The sequence below is a fragment of the Oncorhynchus kisutch genome, linkage group LG26 (genome assembly GCF_002021735.2).
Source record: "Oncorhynchus kisutch isolate 150728-3 linkage group LG26, Okis_V2, whole genome shotgun sequence".
In the NCBI taxonomy this organism is placed as follows: Eukaryota; Metazoa; Chordata; class Actinopteri; order Salmoniformes; family Salmonidae; genus Oncorhynchus; species Oncorhynchus kisutch.
In genome coordinates, this window is record NC_034199.2 from 18039848 (window position 1) to 18056404 (window position 16557).

Below are 16557 nucleotides of genomic sequence, written 5' to 3' on the forward strand. Positions count from 1 at the left end.
CCTCATGCCTTTTGCACACATTGTATATAGACTCCCCCTTTGGTTTCTACTGTGTTATTGACTTGTTAATTGTTTACTCCATGTGTAACTCTTTGTTGTCTGCTCACACTGCTATGCTTTATCTTGGCCAGGTCGCAGTTGCAAATGAGAACTTGTTCTCAACTAGCCTACCTGGTTAAATAAAGGTGAAATAAAAAAATAAAAAAAATAAAAAAAGGTGATATGGTCCTTGACTAGTCTCTCAAAGCACTTCATGATGATGGAAGTGAGTGCTATGGGGCGGTAGTCGTTTAGCTCAGTTACCTTAGCTTTCTTGGGAACAGGAACAATGGTGGCCCTCTTGAAGCATGTGGGGACAGCAGACTGGGATAAGGATTGATTGAATATGTCCGTAAACACACCAGCCAGCTGGTCAGAGGACGCGGCTGGGGATGCCGTCTGGGCCTGCACTCTTGCGAGGGCTAACACGTTTAAATGTTTTACTCACATCGGCTGCAGTGAAGGAGAGTCCGCAGGTTTTGGTAGCGGGCCGTGTCAGTGGCACTGTATTGTCCTCAAAGCGAGCAAATAAGTTATTTAGTCTGTCGGGGAGCAAGACATCCTGGTCCACGACTGGGCTGGTTTTCTTTTTGTAATCCGTGATTGACTGTAGACCCTGCCACATACATCTTGTGTCTGAGCCGTTGAATTGTGACTCTACTTTGTCTCTATACTGACGCTTAGCTTGTTTGATATCCTTGCTGAGGGAATAGCTACACTGTTTGTATTCGGTCATGTTTCCGGTCACCTTGCCCTGGTTAAAAGCAGTGGTTCGCACTTTCAGTTTCGCATGAATGCTGCCATCATTCCACGGTTTCTTGTTTGGGAATGTTTTAATAGTTGCTGTGGGTACGACATCGCCGATGCACTTTCTAATGAACTCGCTCACCGAATCAGCATATTCGTCAATGTTGTTGTTGGACTCAATGCGGAACATATCCCAAACCACGTGATCGAAGCAGTCTTCCTGCTATGCCACCATATCTGAGTTTACAACTGATTTCACTTGTATTCCAACACTTTGCACTTCAAATTAAACCTCAGGTTTTTTATAAATATAGAAAAAAAAACTTTTATATTCATCATTGTGATTCAGGAGTAACATTTAAACAGAATAATATGCTCCACCAACATTAGACAATTATACAGAAAACCCTAAAATTGCTGAAATATGTAAATTAAATCAATGATGAGAAAATAGTCAGATTAACTACTTACTAAAATAGAAGTGCAGATGGCACTCTTTTCCTAAGTGCAGAGATGTATTATAGGTATTTCATCTGTAGCGGACTTCTGAGAAAGCTACAGATGTTGTGGAGCAGCAGAAAGATCCGTTCAAATCCCAGGTAGGGTCATATTGGGGTGGCCTAGTGGTTAGAGCGTTGGACTAGTAACCGAAAGGTTGCAAGTTCGAATCCCTGAGCTGACAAGGTACAAATCTGGTTCTGCCCCTGAACAGGCAGTTAACTCACTGTTCCTAGGCCGTCATTGAAAATAAGAATTTGTTCTTAACTGACTTGCCTAGTTAAATAAAGGTAAAATAAAAAAAAATGTAATATTGAAAAGTCAGCACTAAGTGCAGAATGTGAATTACACCATGATATTCAGGGGAGTCTCTCTTTTGGGTGCACAAAACCTAGTAATAAAGATGTAATTTAACTGTAAAAATGTATCACTATTTAATGTGGCATGAACACAACCAGTCATGATGCTTTCATCTGGTTGTCAAACAAATCACTTCAAAAAGTAAGCTACCCGTGCATGCTCGTCCAGTCCAAAATCATCCAAACAGTGCAATGACTGGAAATAAATATCTGTTTACAAAAGTGTGCCTAATGGCATTCAGCAATTGCCGTTGATTAGGCCTACATTCATTGATGCATTTTGCTGACAAATTGACCTTTTATGTAGCCTGAAATAGGGCTGAAACCGGGATGGTCACCCTAACACACAAATACATTTACTAGACTAGGCTACATTGTGTAGGTCTATTGCCATGAAGTTCAAATAGGTCTACCGGTGGCCAGTGATAAAAAATAAATAGGTGGGTAAACTTTGATTGCCTGTCGCAGTGAAAAAAGTATACTTTTTCCCTACAACACTGCCGGTAGGCCACGCTCTCAGCCGAGGTAATTTTGCACATATGAACACATGCAGAACAGAATTCAATATAATACATAAGTTGCATCAAAACATGTTTTTAATCAAATCACATTTTATTTGTCACATGCACCGAATACAACACCTTACCGTGAAATGCTTACTACAAAGCACTTAACCAACAATTTAATTTTAAGAAAATAGAGTTAAGATAACATTTACTAAATTAACAAAAGTTTTAAAAAAATACAATAATGAGGCTATATAGAGGGGGTACTGGTAAAGAGTCAATGTGCGGGGTTACAGGTTAGTTCATGAATTGTCCATAATTCATGAGTTGAATTCTTGGAGTCTTCACAGATCGTGTAACATAAAACACTACCTTTCCTTCCTTACATTAATTACATTTATGACAGGGTTATTTGTAATTATTAAGCATTTAACAATTGAATTAGAACATTGAACTTAAACTCTGCATGATTCCTGGATCTTCGAGTTCTCGGGAAATGCACTGTAAGTGTAACTATGACTACATAACATTTCTTTATGTTTCGCCATGAAAACAGTTCTCATGGGCACACAAATCCAAAAGAATGTAGGCCTATGCCATTGAAAAATCTAATGGTGCTTACCGAAAGAGTCAACTATAGGCCTATGGCATTAATGTTGGATGGATTGGATGTGCATTCGTGTCTAGCTGTTGGCTAGTTGTCTAGTGATATTAGTGACCATCATCAGCTGATCCAGGAAAGTAAACAAATATTAGCTGAGGCCAAATTCATCATTACTGAGTGGACAGCGCAGTGGACAGGGAGAGGGTTTGTGCAGGCACGTATATTAATAAATGGTTTAAACAATGACAGAAAGGTGGGCACGATCGTTTCATTTGGAAGCTTTTATTTTCATATTTACCAATGCATTTTAAACGAATAGGAGAATGGTTACATTAGCGTTATTTAGAATCCCCCCCAAAGTTTGACTTGTGTTGCATTCATGGGAACCTTTACATGTCGCCATATGTTATCACATTATCTTCACATAAGATCACGTGATCATATGTGAAATTCATGTAGTTTTTCCGTAAGGGGGGTTGGGGAAGTCACACTCAGGGCAAAATTAATTATGGATCAAGGCAACACAATGCTTTTTAACAACACTGGGCAACCATGGCACAATGCATTGACCAGCCATGGGCGACCATGGGCAAAGGCTGTAGGGAAAAGGGAAGCTGGCATAGAAATATGCCCAGCTATGGCAGCCATAGAGTAACAGGCAACCTGATCATCTGATGTGTGCTGTAAACATTACGGTTGGCAACGTGGGGCGCCAACTGGACAGTGCTTGCCAGTGCTTGCCATCAAATTCAAGCTTTAAACAAAAGCCTGGAAATCCACTTTCACCACCGCAATGACAACACTACTGCCATAGACATAAAGAACTAGATGTTTTTGTGCAGCGTTGGATGGGCTTGAAACGTGTCACGCTGACAGTTTGAAACATTTTAAATAATCATCAATGTCCCCGTGGTAACAAAACCTGTCCCCATAGATACTGCTAATGTTAATGTGAAAACGTGCCAAAATTCATTGGCACTCCAATAAAGTGGTCCAGCAAACATTTGTGACCATGACTACCGTGGATGAGTGCAAAAATTCCCCCTTACCCCTCCTTCCTGGGGCCACTGTGGAGCAGGCTGTGCCCCTTCTAAATAGGGCCTGAATGCAGCTTGCTTCCCAAAGCTTACAAGTTCCCCCCACTGGGTAGAAAGCATGCACAAACAAAAAGGCATTTTCTGGGCAGCCAAAAAGCGTGATGGCTTCTCCATTTTCTCAATTTGCCAGGGTCCAATTCCAGTAAATGAAGCCTAAACTTCAAGCTTTCACTCAGAGGTTTCAGATTGAGGACTTCTGGGGAGCAGTTTGAGGTTGCACCTCACTGTTTTTATCATCACTGTTTTTTTATGTATTTCTGCTCTCTCTCTGGGGGATCTCTAAGTGTGGGTCTTACATCTCAAAGTAGGAGATCTTGAAACCACTGTCAAAGACCATCACTAAGTAAATCCTATTGACGACGTTGTTCGCTTGAGTTTGCTCATCTCTCAGCTAGAATTGAGGTGAGTTATTCAGCGGCACGTAATGCAAACCATGGTTACCGGTTTTCTGGTCACTCGGGTGAGGCACCATTGACACTGATAGACACATGCATGTGCACATACATGCACACGCACCCCCCCCCCCCACACACACACACACACACTTTCAGGAACTACCCTTTTTTGAAATGCTAAGGTGTGGAAACTATAAGAATCCTGAATGTATGCAGAGTTAATATGGGTCTTTTCAATTCAACCATTTTTAAACTAAGTATATTTTTTATTTAACTTGGCAAGTCAGTTAAGAACAAATTCTTATTTACAATTACCACCTACCAGGGAACAATGTCTTGTTCAGGGGCAGAACGGCAGATTTTTACCTTGTCAGATTGGGGATTCAATTCAGCAACCTTTCGGTTACTGGCCCAACGCTCCAACCACTGGGCTACCTGAATTTCTGTGTCTAACTAAGCACACAGGTTGGCTCCTGTAACATATTATCTCTATCATAGCTAAACAGTCTCCCTTTTCCTCTTTCTCACACTCATTTCTTTCTTTCTTTTTCTGTCTATCCTTTTATCCCTTCCCCCTTCATCTGTCTCATTCAGTTCCTCTGACTAGAATTGTATCGCCAAACTCCCCTCAACTGATTAGAAAAAGATATGTAGAGTGTTTGCTTGGTTGAAACCTTGAGAGTGGGGATGATGGGCTTGATATACTGCTTGGGCTGCAAAAATAACAAACAACTTTGACAGTAGCACTGAGACACCCTGTCTGTTCGGCTGATGCTGGTGCCAAGACGTTTCAAGATGCTGTTTTGATACTCTGCATAAATTACTGCCTCTTCTTGTTTTCAACAACTGTGTTGCTAATATCAGTGTCTTATTGGCTGGCAAGTATAAACCCATATTAAAAACAAAATATGAAAATAACCTGTATAGTCTTTGTCCACAGAGCACCATTAAATCCATTATTTAAAAATGGAAAGAATATGGCCCGACAACAAACCTGCCAAGAGAGGGCCGCCCACCAAAACTCACAGACCAGGCAAGGAGGGTGTTAATCAGAGAGGCAACAAAGAGATCAAACATAATCCTGAAGGAGCTGCAAAGCTCCACAGAGATTGGAGTATCTGTCCATAGGACCACTTTAAGCTGTACACTCCACAATGACCCTAAACATACTGCTAAAGCAACACCTGTGAAATCTTATGTGAAATGTAACCACGTGTCCTAATTCACATGATTTAAATGTGAAAGGTCACATGATCTTATGTGAAAATCCACATGTGAAACTTCATGTGAAATATTATAATGTGAAGTATTTCACATGTGAAATACATTTTTACATGGGCAAAACATGAGGAAATTTCTAAATGTGAAATCATGTGGTTTTTCTGTAAAAGTGTTTTTTTGTTTTGGTTGGGAGCCTCCGGGTCCATTTGGGAGTCTCTGTAGTATTATAGACACAACCAGAGGATTGACCGAATCGAAATTCAAACAAACCCTCTAATCAAAAACTGGAAAACACACATCCAGAGGCAAAGTTTTATGTCTACAGTTCACTAAATACCCTTACACCAACAGTCGGGGTGTAATTTGTGATTTGCAGTTTGGTCAAAAGTTTTCATTCGATCCATGGTAAACGAGCGCTGTGCTGAAGGAACTCTATTGTGACTGGTGAAGAGAAGTCCCATAATTATATTTGGCTGGTTTTGCTGAGAAAATCCCAAACGAGCTGTAGCAAAGTCCCAATTGTGGTGTATGGGAACTTGGGAAGTCACAGTACCTTAGATAAGTAGGTGAAAATAGGACACCAACAATATGACCATTGTTGTACAGGTCTCTGCATATTTTCTACAGAGCACTGTCGACAGATAATTGGGTGAGGAGAAACATATTTTGGTGAAATAGTAACTAGACTGAGAGTGGCAGCTTGGCACGTCCAACATGTGTCAGGTCTGAATGAAGAATAACACCGAACAAAAAGGCAATGACCAGGTATGAGACACTACGGTACCACTTTATTTGGACAGTCCCAAGTAGTCGGTTTGTAGATGGTCAGTATAAGTTCAATAACTGTCAACAACATTTCAACTTACTATCCACTAACCCTATCCCTAACCATAACCCTTACCCTAACCCATATTCTAAACTTAACCCTCAAACCATGAACTTAGTAAGCAGTTGCATATCAACAGATAGTTTGTTAATAGTATCACCATCTGTAGAATATAGTGGACTATCCAAATAAAGTGTGACCAAAGCAACAACAACAAAAAAATTCTTACCTGTCATTTCAGAAAGACAAAGAATGAGAGATACAGGCATGCAGGCACACAGACAGACTACTGACAAACAGACAACACAGACATTTCAGTTCAATTCAGAAATTCAAGACTGCAGAGCTGTGGTCCATATCACCGTCCAATGAGTTGTCTAGACTGTATGACAACCAAAGCTTTGGAAAGAAAAAGAGCCACAATAGGAAAAGTCTGAACAGGTGCAAATACTTAGTAAATCTCCCCCAAAAGGTATGTGCAGGCAGGCAGGCAGGCAGGCAGGCAGGCAGGCAGGCAGGCAGGCAGGCAGGCAGACAGACAAATAGACACACACGCATATCTCTGTCTTGGCTTTCATTGCTACGGTAATGCGTCTGATCTGCCTTCCAGTGGAGCCCAACGTTCTGGAACACATGCCAGGCAGCAGATGGGGTGTCTTGCTGGCCAAGAACGCAGTCCAAAACGCCAGTCATGGTCTAAAGGTAGGACATACCTGAGATGCCCAGTATCAAGGCTCTGCTTGCCACTGTTACTGTAATGTACAGCAAGCTGGCGTTGACACAGAGATGGGCACATCAACATAACTTAGATGGAGGGTACCACAGGGCATCAGATTGTATTCAATCCACCCCATGTAGTTACAGGAAAGGGAGTTCTTACAACACTGTACTGTGTGTTCTGTGTAGAGGCAGTATATAATCAGCTTAATTATCCTCTGCTTTTTTATAGAGATGTTGATTCAACATTCCAATCAAGAAGAGGATTGTCATTTACCACAAGTTTAAATTGTAAAATGTTCAAACATTCTAGGGCAACATTTTCATGGTGCAAAGGAGCACAGATCTGTGCAAAAAAAACGGTATTGCCTTTTCATAATGAAGTTGTGTAGGCAGTGAATAGTATATATTACTATTGTTGTGACATTAGTCTGGCAAGCCTGTCAGATGGCTATATCTACAATCAGAATAATTTAAGTAAAAAATTCCATGAGAATACATTATATGGAGAACATAATAATCCATCTGCCTTCTCCACAATGCCGAATTGGGAGACCTTGTGAATTATGAGTGCTGATGGAAATATGGACAAACAGGATACAGATTCAGAATTCAACCTACATAAAGATGCCTCAGGTAAGTCTTCTTGGAACTGAAGCTTATGAAATTAGAACACTCAAATATATCACCTTTTAACAGAGCCAAACATTAGTCATTTCAAACTAAGGGACTGGCTAAGGATCAGACCTCAGAGTAAGATCACCTTACCACACACACACACACACACACACACACACACACACACAGGGAAATGATCACTTCAATATACATTCAACACACACAAGTGCTTTGTGGCAAATAACTTTGCAAAAAGTGCAAATAAATTAACTGACAAAAAATATTTACAAAAATATAGATTCAAAGTTTCAATCATCATTCAGGCTGACTCAAATGTTCATGCACACACATATGTACAGTACCAGTCAAAAGTTTGGACACATCTACTCATTCAAGAGTTTTTCTTAATTTTTGTGATATTTATGTGTTATTTCGTCAACTATGAAATGATACATATGGAATCATGTAGTAACCAAAGTGTTAAATAATTCAAGATATATTTAATATTTTATTATTCAAAATAGCCACTCTTTGCCTTGATGACAGCTTTGCACACTCTTGGCATTCTCTCAACCAGTTTCACCTGGAATGCTTTTCCAACAGTCTTGAAGGAGTTCACACATATGTGACTGACCGCCTTGATTCCATCTCAAGTATCAGATTTTTTTTACATTGGATAAAAGCAGAGACACAGCGCTACAGAATGGTATATCATACACTGCATTTGAAGAACAACGGAAAAGTAATTCTGCTGTTACGGTTTTCTTCTATCTCCTCCTCTGAAGAGGAGGTGTAGCAAGGATCGGACCAAAATGCAGTGTGGTAATTTTGATACATGTTTAATGAACGAATAAACACGAACAATACAAAACAAGAACCGTAATGCGAAAATCTAAACAGCCTATCTGGTGCAAACAAACACAGAGACAGGAACAATCACCCACGAAACACTCAAAGAATATGGCTGCCTAAATATGGTTCCCAATCAGAGACAACGATAAACACCTGCCTCTGATTGAGAACCACTTCAGGCAACCATAGACTTTTCTAGAAAACCCCACTATACCACAATCCCAATACCTACAAAAAAAACAAGACTAAACACACCACATAATAAACCCATGTCACACCCTGGCCTGACCAAAATAATAAAGAAAACACAAAATACTAAGACCAGGGCGTGACAGAACCCCCCCCCCCCCAAGGTGCGGACTCCCGGCCGCACACCTAAACCCATAGGGGAGGGTCCGGGTGGGTGTCTGTCCACGGTGGCGGCTCCGGCGCGGGACGTGGACCCCACTCCAACAAAGTCTTAGTCCCCTTGCATAGCGTCCTTTGATTGGCGACCCTCGCCACCGACCTTGGCCTAATAACCCTCACCAAGGACCCCACTGGACTGAGGGGCAGCTCGGGACGGAGGTAGCTCGGGACTGAGGGGTAGCTCGGGACTGAGGGGATGCTCGGGACTGAGGGGAAGCTCCGGACTGAAGGGAAGCTCAGCACTGAGAGGAAGCTCAGCACTGAGAGGAAGCTCAGTACTGAGAGGAAGCTCAGCACTGAGAGGAAGCTCAGTACTGAGAGGAAGCTCAGTACTGAGAGGAAGCTCAGGCAGGTAGTTGGCTCTGGCAGATCCTGGCTGACTGGCGGTTCGGGCAGATCCTGGCTGACTGGCGGATCCTGGCTGACTGGCGGATCCTGGCTGACTGGCGGTTCGGGCAGATCCTGGCTGACTGGCGGATCCTGGCTGACTGGCGGGTCTGGAAGATCCTGGCTGACTGGCGGATCCTGGCTGACTGGCAGCTCTGGCTGCTCCATGCAGACTGGCAGCTCTGGCTGCTCCATGCAGACTGGCAGCTCTGACTGCTCCATCAACAACAAGTGGGACACAATCATGAAGTGGAACGACATTTATTGGATATTTCAAACTTTTTTAACAAATCAAAAACTGAAAAATTGGGCATGCAAAATTATTCAGCCCCCTTAAGTTAATACTTTGTAGCGCCACCTTTTGCTGCGATTACAGCTGTAAGTCGCTTGGGGTATGTCTCTATCAGTTTTGCACATCGAGAGACTGACATTTTTTCCCATTCCTCCTTGCAAAACAGCTCGAGCTCAGTGAGGTTGGATGGAGAGCATTTGTGAACAGCAGTTTTCAGTTCTTTCCACAGATTCTCGATTGGATTCAGGTCTGGACTTTGACTTGGCCATTCTAACACCTGGATATGTTTATTTTTGAACCATTCCATTGTAGATTTTGCTTTATGTTTTGGATCATTGTCTTGTTGGAAGACAAATCTCCGTCCCAGTCTCAGGTCTTTTGCAGACTCCATCAGGTTTTCTTCCAGAATGGTCCTGTATTTGGCTCCATCCATCTTCCCATCAATTTTAACCATCTTCCCTGTCCCTGCTAAAGAAAAGCAGGCCCAAACCATGATGCTGCCACCACCATGTTTGACAGTGGGGATGGTAGGTTCAAGGTGATGAGCTGTGTTGCTTTTACGCCAAACATAACATTTTGCATTGTTGCCAAAAAGTTCAATTTTGGTTTCATCTGACCAGAGCACCTTCTTCCACATGTTTGGTGTGTCTCCCAGGTGGCTTGTGGCAAACTTTAAACGACACTTTTTATGGATATCTTTAAGAAATGGCTTTCTTCTTGCCACTCTTCCATAAAGGCCAGATTTGTGCAATATACGACTGATTGTTGTCCTATGGACAGAGTCTCCCACCTCAGCTGTAGATCTCTGCAGTTCATCCAGAGTGATCATGGACCTCTTGGCTGCATCTCTGATCAGTCTTCTCCTTGTATGAGCTGAAAGTTTAGAGGGACGGCCAGGTCTTGGTAGATTTGCAGTGGTCTGATACTCCTTCCATTTCAATATTATCGCTTGCACAGTGTTCCTTGGGATGTTTAAAGCTTGGGAAATCTTTTTGTATCCCAATCCGGCTTTAAACTTCTTCACAACAGTATCTCGGACCTGCCTGGTGTGTTCCTTGTTCTTCATGATGCTCTCTGCGCTTTTAACGGACCTCTGAGACTATCACAGTGCAGGTGCATTTATACGGAGACTTGATTACACACAGGTGGATTGTATTTATCATCATTAGTCATTTAGGTCAACATTGGATCATTCAGAGATCCTCACTGAACTTCTGGAGAGAGTTTGCTGCACTGAAAGTAAAGGGGCTGAATAATTTTGCACGCCCAATTTTTCAGTTTTGGATTTGTTAAAAAAGTTTGAAATATCCAATAAATGTCATTCCACTTCATGATTGTGTCCCCCTTGTTGTTGATTCTTCACAAAAAAATACAGTTTTATATCTTTATGTTTGAAGCCTGAATTGTGGCAAAAGGTCGCAAAGTTCAAGGGGGCCGAATACTTTCGCAAGGCACTGTATACAGTGGCAAAAATTGTACAAAATCCATAAAAGACAACCACCTACAGTGGCAAAAAAAAGTATGTGAACCCTTTGGAATTACATGGATTTCTGCATAAATTAGTCACAACATTTGATCTGATCTTCATCTTAGTCACAACAATAGACAAACACAGTGTGCTTAAACCAATAACACACAAATTATTGTCTTTTTCTTGTCTATATTGAATACATCATTTAAACATTCACAGTGTAGGTTGGAAAAAGTATGTGAACCCCTAGGCCAATGACTTCTCCAAAATCCTGGAGTCCAATCAATGACACGAGATTGGAGATTTTGGTTAGAGCTGCCCTGCCTTATAAATAAACACTCACAAAATGTTTGTTTGCTATTCACAAGAAGCATTGCCTGATGTGAACCATGCCTCGAACAAAAGAGATCTCAGAAGACCTAAGATTAAGAATTGTTGACTTGCATAAAGCTGGAATGGGTTACAAAAGTATCTCTAAAAGCCTTGCTGTCCACGGTAAGACAAATTGTCTATAAATGGAGAGAGTTCAGCCCTGTTGCTACTCTACCTAGGAATGGCAGTCCTGCAAAGATGACTGCAAGAGTACAGCGCAGAATGCTCAATGAGGTTTAAGAAGAATCCTAGAGTGTCAGCTAAAGACTTACAGAAATCTCTGGAACATGCTAACATTTCTGTTGACGATTCTACGATACGTAAAACACGAAACAATAATGGTGTTCATGGGAGGACACCACAGAAGAAACCACTGCTGTCCAAAAAGAAACATTGCTGCACGTCTGAAGTTTCGAAAAGAGCACCTGGATGTTCCACAGCGCTTCTGTCAAAATATTCTGTGAACAGATTAAACTAAAGTTGAGTTGTTTGGAAGGAACACACAACACTATGTGTGGAGTAAAAAAAAGGCACATCACGCTAACATCAAAACTCATCCCAACTGTAAATTATAGTGGAGGGAGCATCTTGGTTAGGGGCTGCTTTGCTGCCTCAGGGCCTGGACAGTTTTATATCATCGACGGAAAAAGGAATTCCCAAGTTTATCAAGACATTTTGCAGGACAATGTAAGGCTATCTGTCTGCCAATTGAAGCTCAATAGAAGTTGTGTGATGCAACAGAACAACAACCCAAAACACAGAAGTAAATTAACAACAGAATGGCTTCAACAGAAGAAAATACACCTTATGGAGTGGCCCAGTCAGAGTCCTGACCTCAACCCGATTGAGATGCTGTGGCATGACCTTGGGAGCGGTTCACACCAGACATCCTAAGTATATTGCTAAACTGAAACAGTTTTATAAAGATGAATGGTCCAAAATTCCTCCTGACCATTGTGCAGGTCTGATCTGCAACTACAGAAAAGATTTGGTTGAGTTTTTTGCTGCCCGATAGGAGGGTCAACCAGTTATTAAGTCCAAGGGTTCACATATCCTCCCTACACTGTAAATGATTACATGGTGTGTCCAATAAAGACATGAAAACGTATAATTGTTTGTGTGTTATTAGTTGAAGCAGACTGTGTTTGTCTATTGTTGCGACTTAGGTGAAGATCAGATCAAATTTGATGACCAATTTATGAAGAAATCTAGGTAATTCCAAAGGGTTCATAGTCTTGTTCTTGCGACTGTAGGGCTATGTGTAAATCTAGAACAGGATTATCTATTTTGGATGAAATTTAAATGGAGAGAGAGAGAGAGAGAGAGAGAGAGAGAGAGAGAGAGAGAGAGAGAGAGAGAGAGAGAGAGAGAGAGAGAGAGAGAGAGAGAGAGAGAGAGAGAGAGAGAGAGAGAGAGAGAGAGAGAGAGAGAGAGAGAGAGAGAGAGAGAGAGAGAGAGAGAGAGAGAGAGAGAGAGAGAGAGAGAGAGAGAGAGAGAGAGAGAGAGAGAGAGAGAGAGAGAGAGAGAGAGAGAGAGAGAGAGAGCTCGCGTGTGCACTGCTTTAAAGCAACGATATTCCAGTGCTAACTCTGCAGCTGCAACTAAAAAAAAGTATATTTCCAATGAAAAAAACAAGTGACCCCCGAATGCCAGATGGATATGGGTAAATTAGACGTGCATTTTGGTCTTTATATTACTGTAGCATAGGCTACCTGTCACTAGAAAAAAAGTTCCCATGATAAGATGATACGTAAGTCTACATGCATTGTGAACTGCGCTCCATACTGAGATGTGCTGTCTGTCCCCACCCTGAGCGTTGATTCATCATGCAGAGGCCGTAGAGAAGCCAGATTTAGACATCACATATAACTTAACGCCATTTCACGCCATGCTGTTCATACAAATCATTTTTTCGAATTTACCGGTTTCTCGCAATTATTTATCCCGGGGAAAGGGAGTGGTTTTGGGGGTGGTAAATCCTGGTAAATCTCTGTAACTGGTTTCCCACCATTCAACCCTCGTGTGAGTGTTTGTGCACAGTATGTATTTGTGTATGTTTATGAATCATGTGTATGTAAATGAGTATCTGATGAAGTAGGACAGGAAAGCATTAAAGGCTCAGCTCTGTAAAAGTCTCTCCTCTCCATCTGTTGGGGCGAGGTATCACAGGACACACACACACACAGACAGCTTAAGCATACACACACTCATCTCATGCACGGCACCCACACAACCAAACTCCATGCATACAGCTCAGACACGTACATTTACAGCACACACATGATAGAGAGAGAGAGAGAGAGAGAGAGAGCTAAGTGTCACCATGAGATCAAGCCCGGATTAATTTGATCTAGTCATTAGGTGAGCCAATTTCGTAAACAATGCAAGGGCCACAATTGTTGATATTTATTTGGATTAAATAAGACACAGATGTACCATTAACATTTAAAGACACCCACATATTTAGACACTCACATGACCCCATTGCCCCATGACATGAAATGACCAACAAAATACAGCAAAATATATCTTGGAACACTCATCCACAGCTGACTAATGGGGAAAATCAGTTTCACCCACTTCTATCCCACAATCTCACTCCCTATTAAAACGGTTTGGAAAAAGATGTGTTTCTCTTCTTTGTTTTGGTTGAAAATAAGTCATCTATTTAGTATGTGGGTGACTGTATACACAGTGAAATGAAAGAAAAGTAAATATTTTCTAACCGACAAAACACCACCCCCGTGCAGCACTACACCAGAACGATTCAAATGTGGACCCAGTTGCAATGTTTCACACCTAAATATGGTAAGAGCAGTTTTGGTACTGAGGTTGTCCGTATATTACTGTATGTTCAGGACTTTGTCTCAACAAAGGTGAAAGACATGTGGTTTATGAAAGTAATTCACATTGACCCAGGAGCACCATTAAAGGGTCATAAAAATGGGGATCAAGTCATTTCTTTAGGTGGAAATGGCTTAATATTAGAAATCTACGGAATGTGTCAGTGTTCCTCAACTCTCTGTTCTCAGACCACTACTCTTCCCCCATGACGTAAGGGGCAGTTTGATGCCATATCAGACTTGCATGTTACGGTGAGTAGACACCACTCCCGGGAGGGGGGGAAATGACCATGGCAGCAGCACTGCACACCACAGAGCCGGCCTCAAGTCATTTGTGACAGTTTATCTCCTCATTAGTAACTGGATGACATTTCCAGCGTCTTTTCAACGACTTCTGTACTAGGGGGAAATTTCTGGCAGGTTTCAGTTTCTTTCCAGTGTTAAAGCAAGGCAGACCAGGAGCAATCCGACACCTTATACGATGGGAATGGAAGCCAAGTTCAGACAGCAGTAACTGTGGTTTCTGGTTAACGCAGAGGAGGAAGACGTGGGGGGGAAAAAAAGGAGAAATGGGAAGGAAAGGAGGCAAGAGCCATGCATGGGAAACCTGTGCCCAGATACAGAAGCAGACTGGGCAGTGCCAGTGGGCACACCACTATGTTCAAGATCCTTTAATGAATGGATCAGAACATTCATGAATGCTTCAAAGGAATAGACACTATATTATGCGAAATGTGTTGTAATCAGTTTGATAAAATGACATGGCAGACATGTTCTCAGGTGGTTTTGACACATCTCTGCACTAAAGATACACGGACAAAATTACAATAGTATAACGATGAATAGTAAAGCATGTGTGTGGTGCTTGTACAGAATGTTCAAAATAATCAAGAAAAAGTATATTAGTAGTTCTGCATGGTCATTGTACTGTAGGTAGCCTAGTGGTTAGAGTGTTGGGCCAGTAACTGAAAGGTTCCTGGTTCAAATACCTGAGCCAACAAGGTGAAAAAGCTGTCATTTTTTCCCCCTTGAGCAAGGCACTTAACCCTAACTTGACCAGGGGTGCCATACTACTATGGCTGACCCTGTAAAACAACATACTTCACTGCACCTATCCGGTGTACGTGACAATATGTCTGTTCCTTTTTTCTAAAGTTTAGTTCATATTAATGTATCACACTAAACTATGTAGTTCAATAGGTCATATTAGAGCTAAGGTATGGAACATAACATTTATGTATATCTGTCTCCCCCTTTTTCAGATCAAATCAGTTACATTAAAGTATACACCGCATACAGAAGCCAACATTCAAGAAACAGCCTGTGGCTACCTTCATATTCCCTAGCAAGCCATTTTATTGTCAGCCTTGCACACAGTGGTCGTGAACCTTCAACGATGAAGTTGATGGTTGATTATTTGTGGGAACTCCCATAGTGAACTCTTGTCATTGGTAACAGCTCCTTCTAGTGGTCAACTGTCAAACTGTCAGAGCTAAATCAGGGCTGCAGCAAGAATCTCCCACTAACTGGAGATGAACAACTGAATGAGATAGAATGTTTTCAAATTCAGAAAAAGATAGCAGTCTTCACTTAGCCAGACTGTGTGAAAGGAGAACAACAAATGATGGTCTCATGTTGAATTGAAGATGTCAGGCTATTACGCATCAGGGTCTGAGCCACTATATTCTACTCCCTCTGAGAGAGTAACACGCAGACAAACCGCGCGCACGCCCACACACACCCACACACACACACACACACACACACTCTGAGAGGCATGCATGTATTTAAATCAGTCAGTTGGCTACCTTTGTATCAGAAATGGTGTCCAATGGAGAGAACAGGTGCAGGCTTTAAAGTATGGCTATTTTTAGAGTGAAATAGGCATCCACAGCCAGCGTTATCTAAATACAAAACAGAGATCATCTTAGACAGAGTCTTCAAGCATTGCCTGATTGTTGCCATATATTCGTCAAGATCTACTGGGTCTAAGCATACATCTTATTTTTTATTTTTTTACAACAGCATGATTTGACTGTGATTTAACACATTTATACAACCTATTTGGGAAATGTAATGTTGATTAGCTATGACAATAAACACTGATTTCATTACCCCTCCACTCTCTATACCAAGTTCGATATTGTGCCTGATAATGCTTACAGTAGCCTACAAAAAAATACAGTGCATGTATTTTCATTATAGTAAAGGCCTATTCACATGCTTCGTTTATGCAGAATGTAGCATTCTTTTTTTAATGTATGTTGTATTTAACCCGTATTTAACCCAGAAAATGACCCATTGT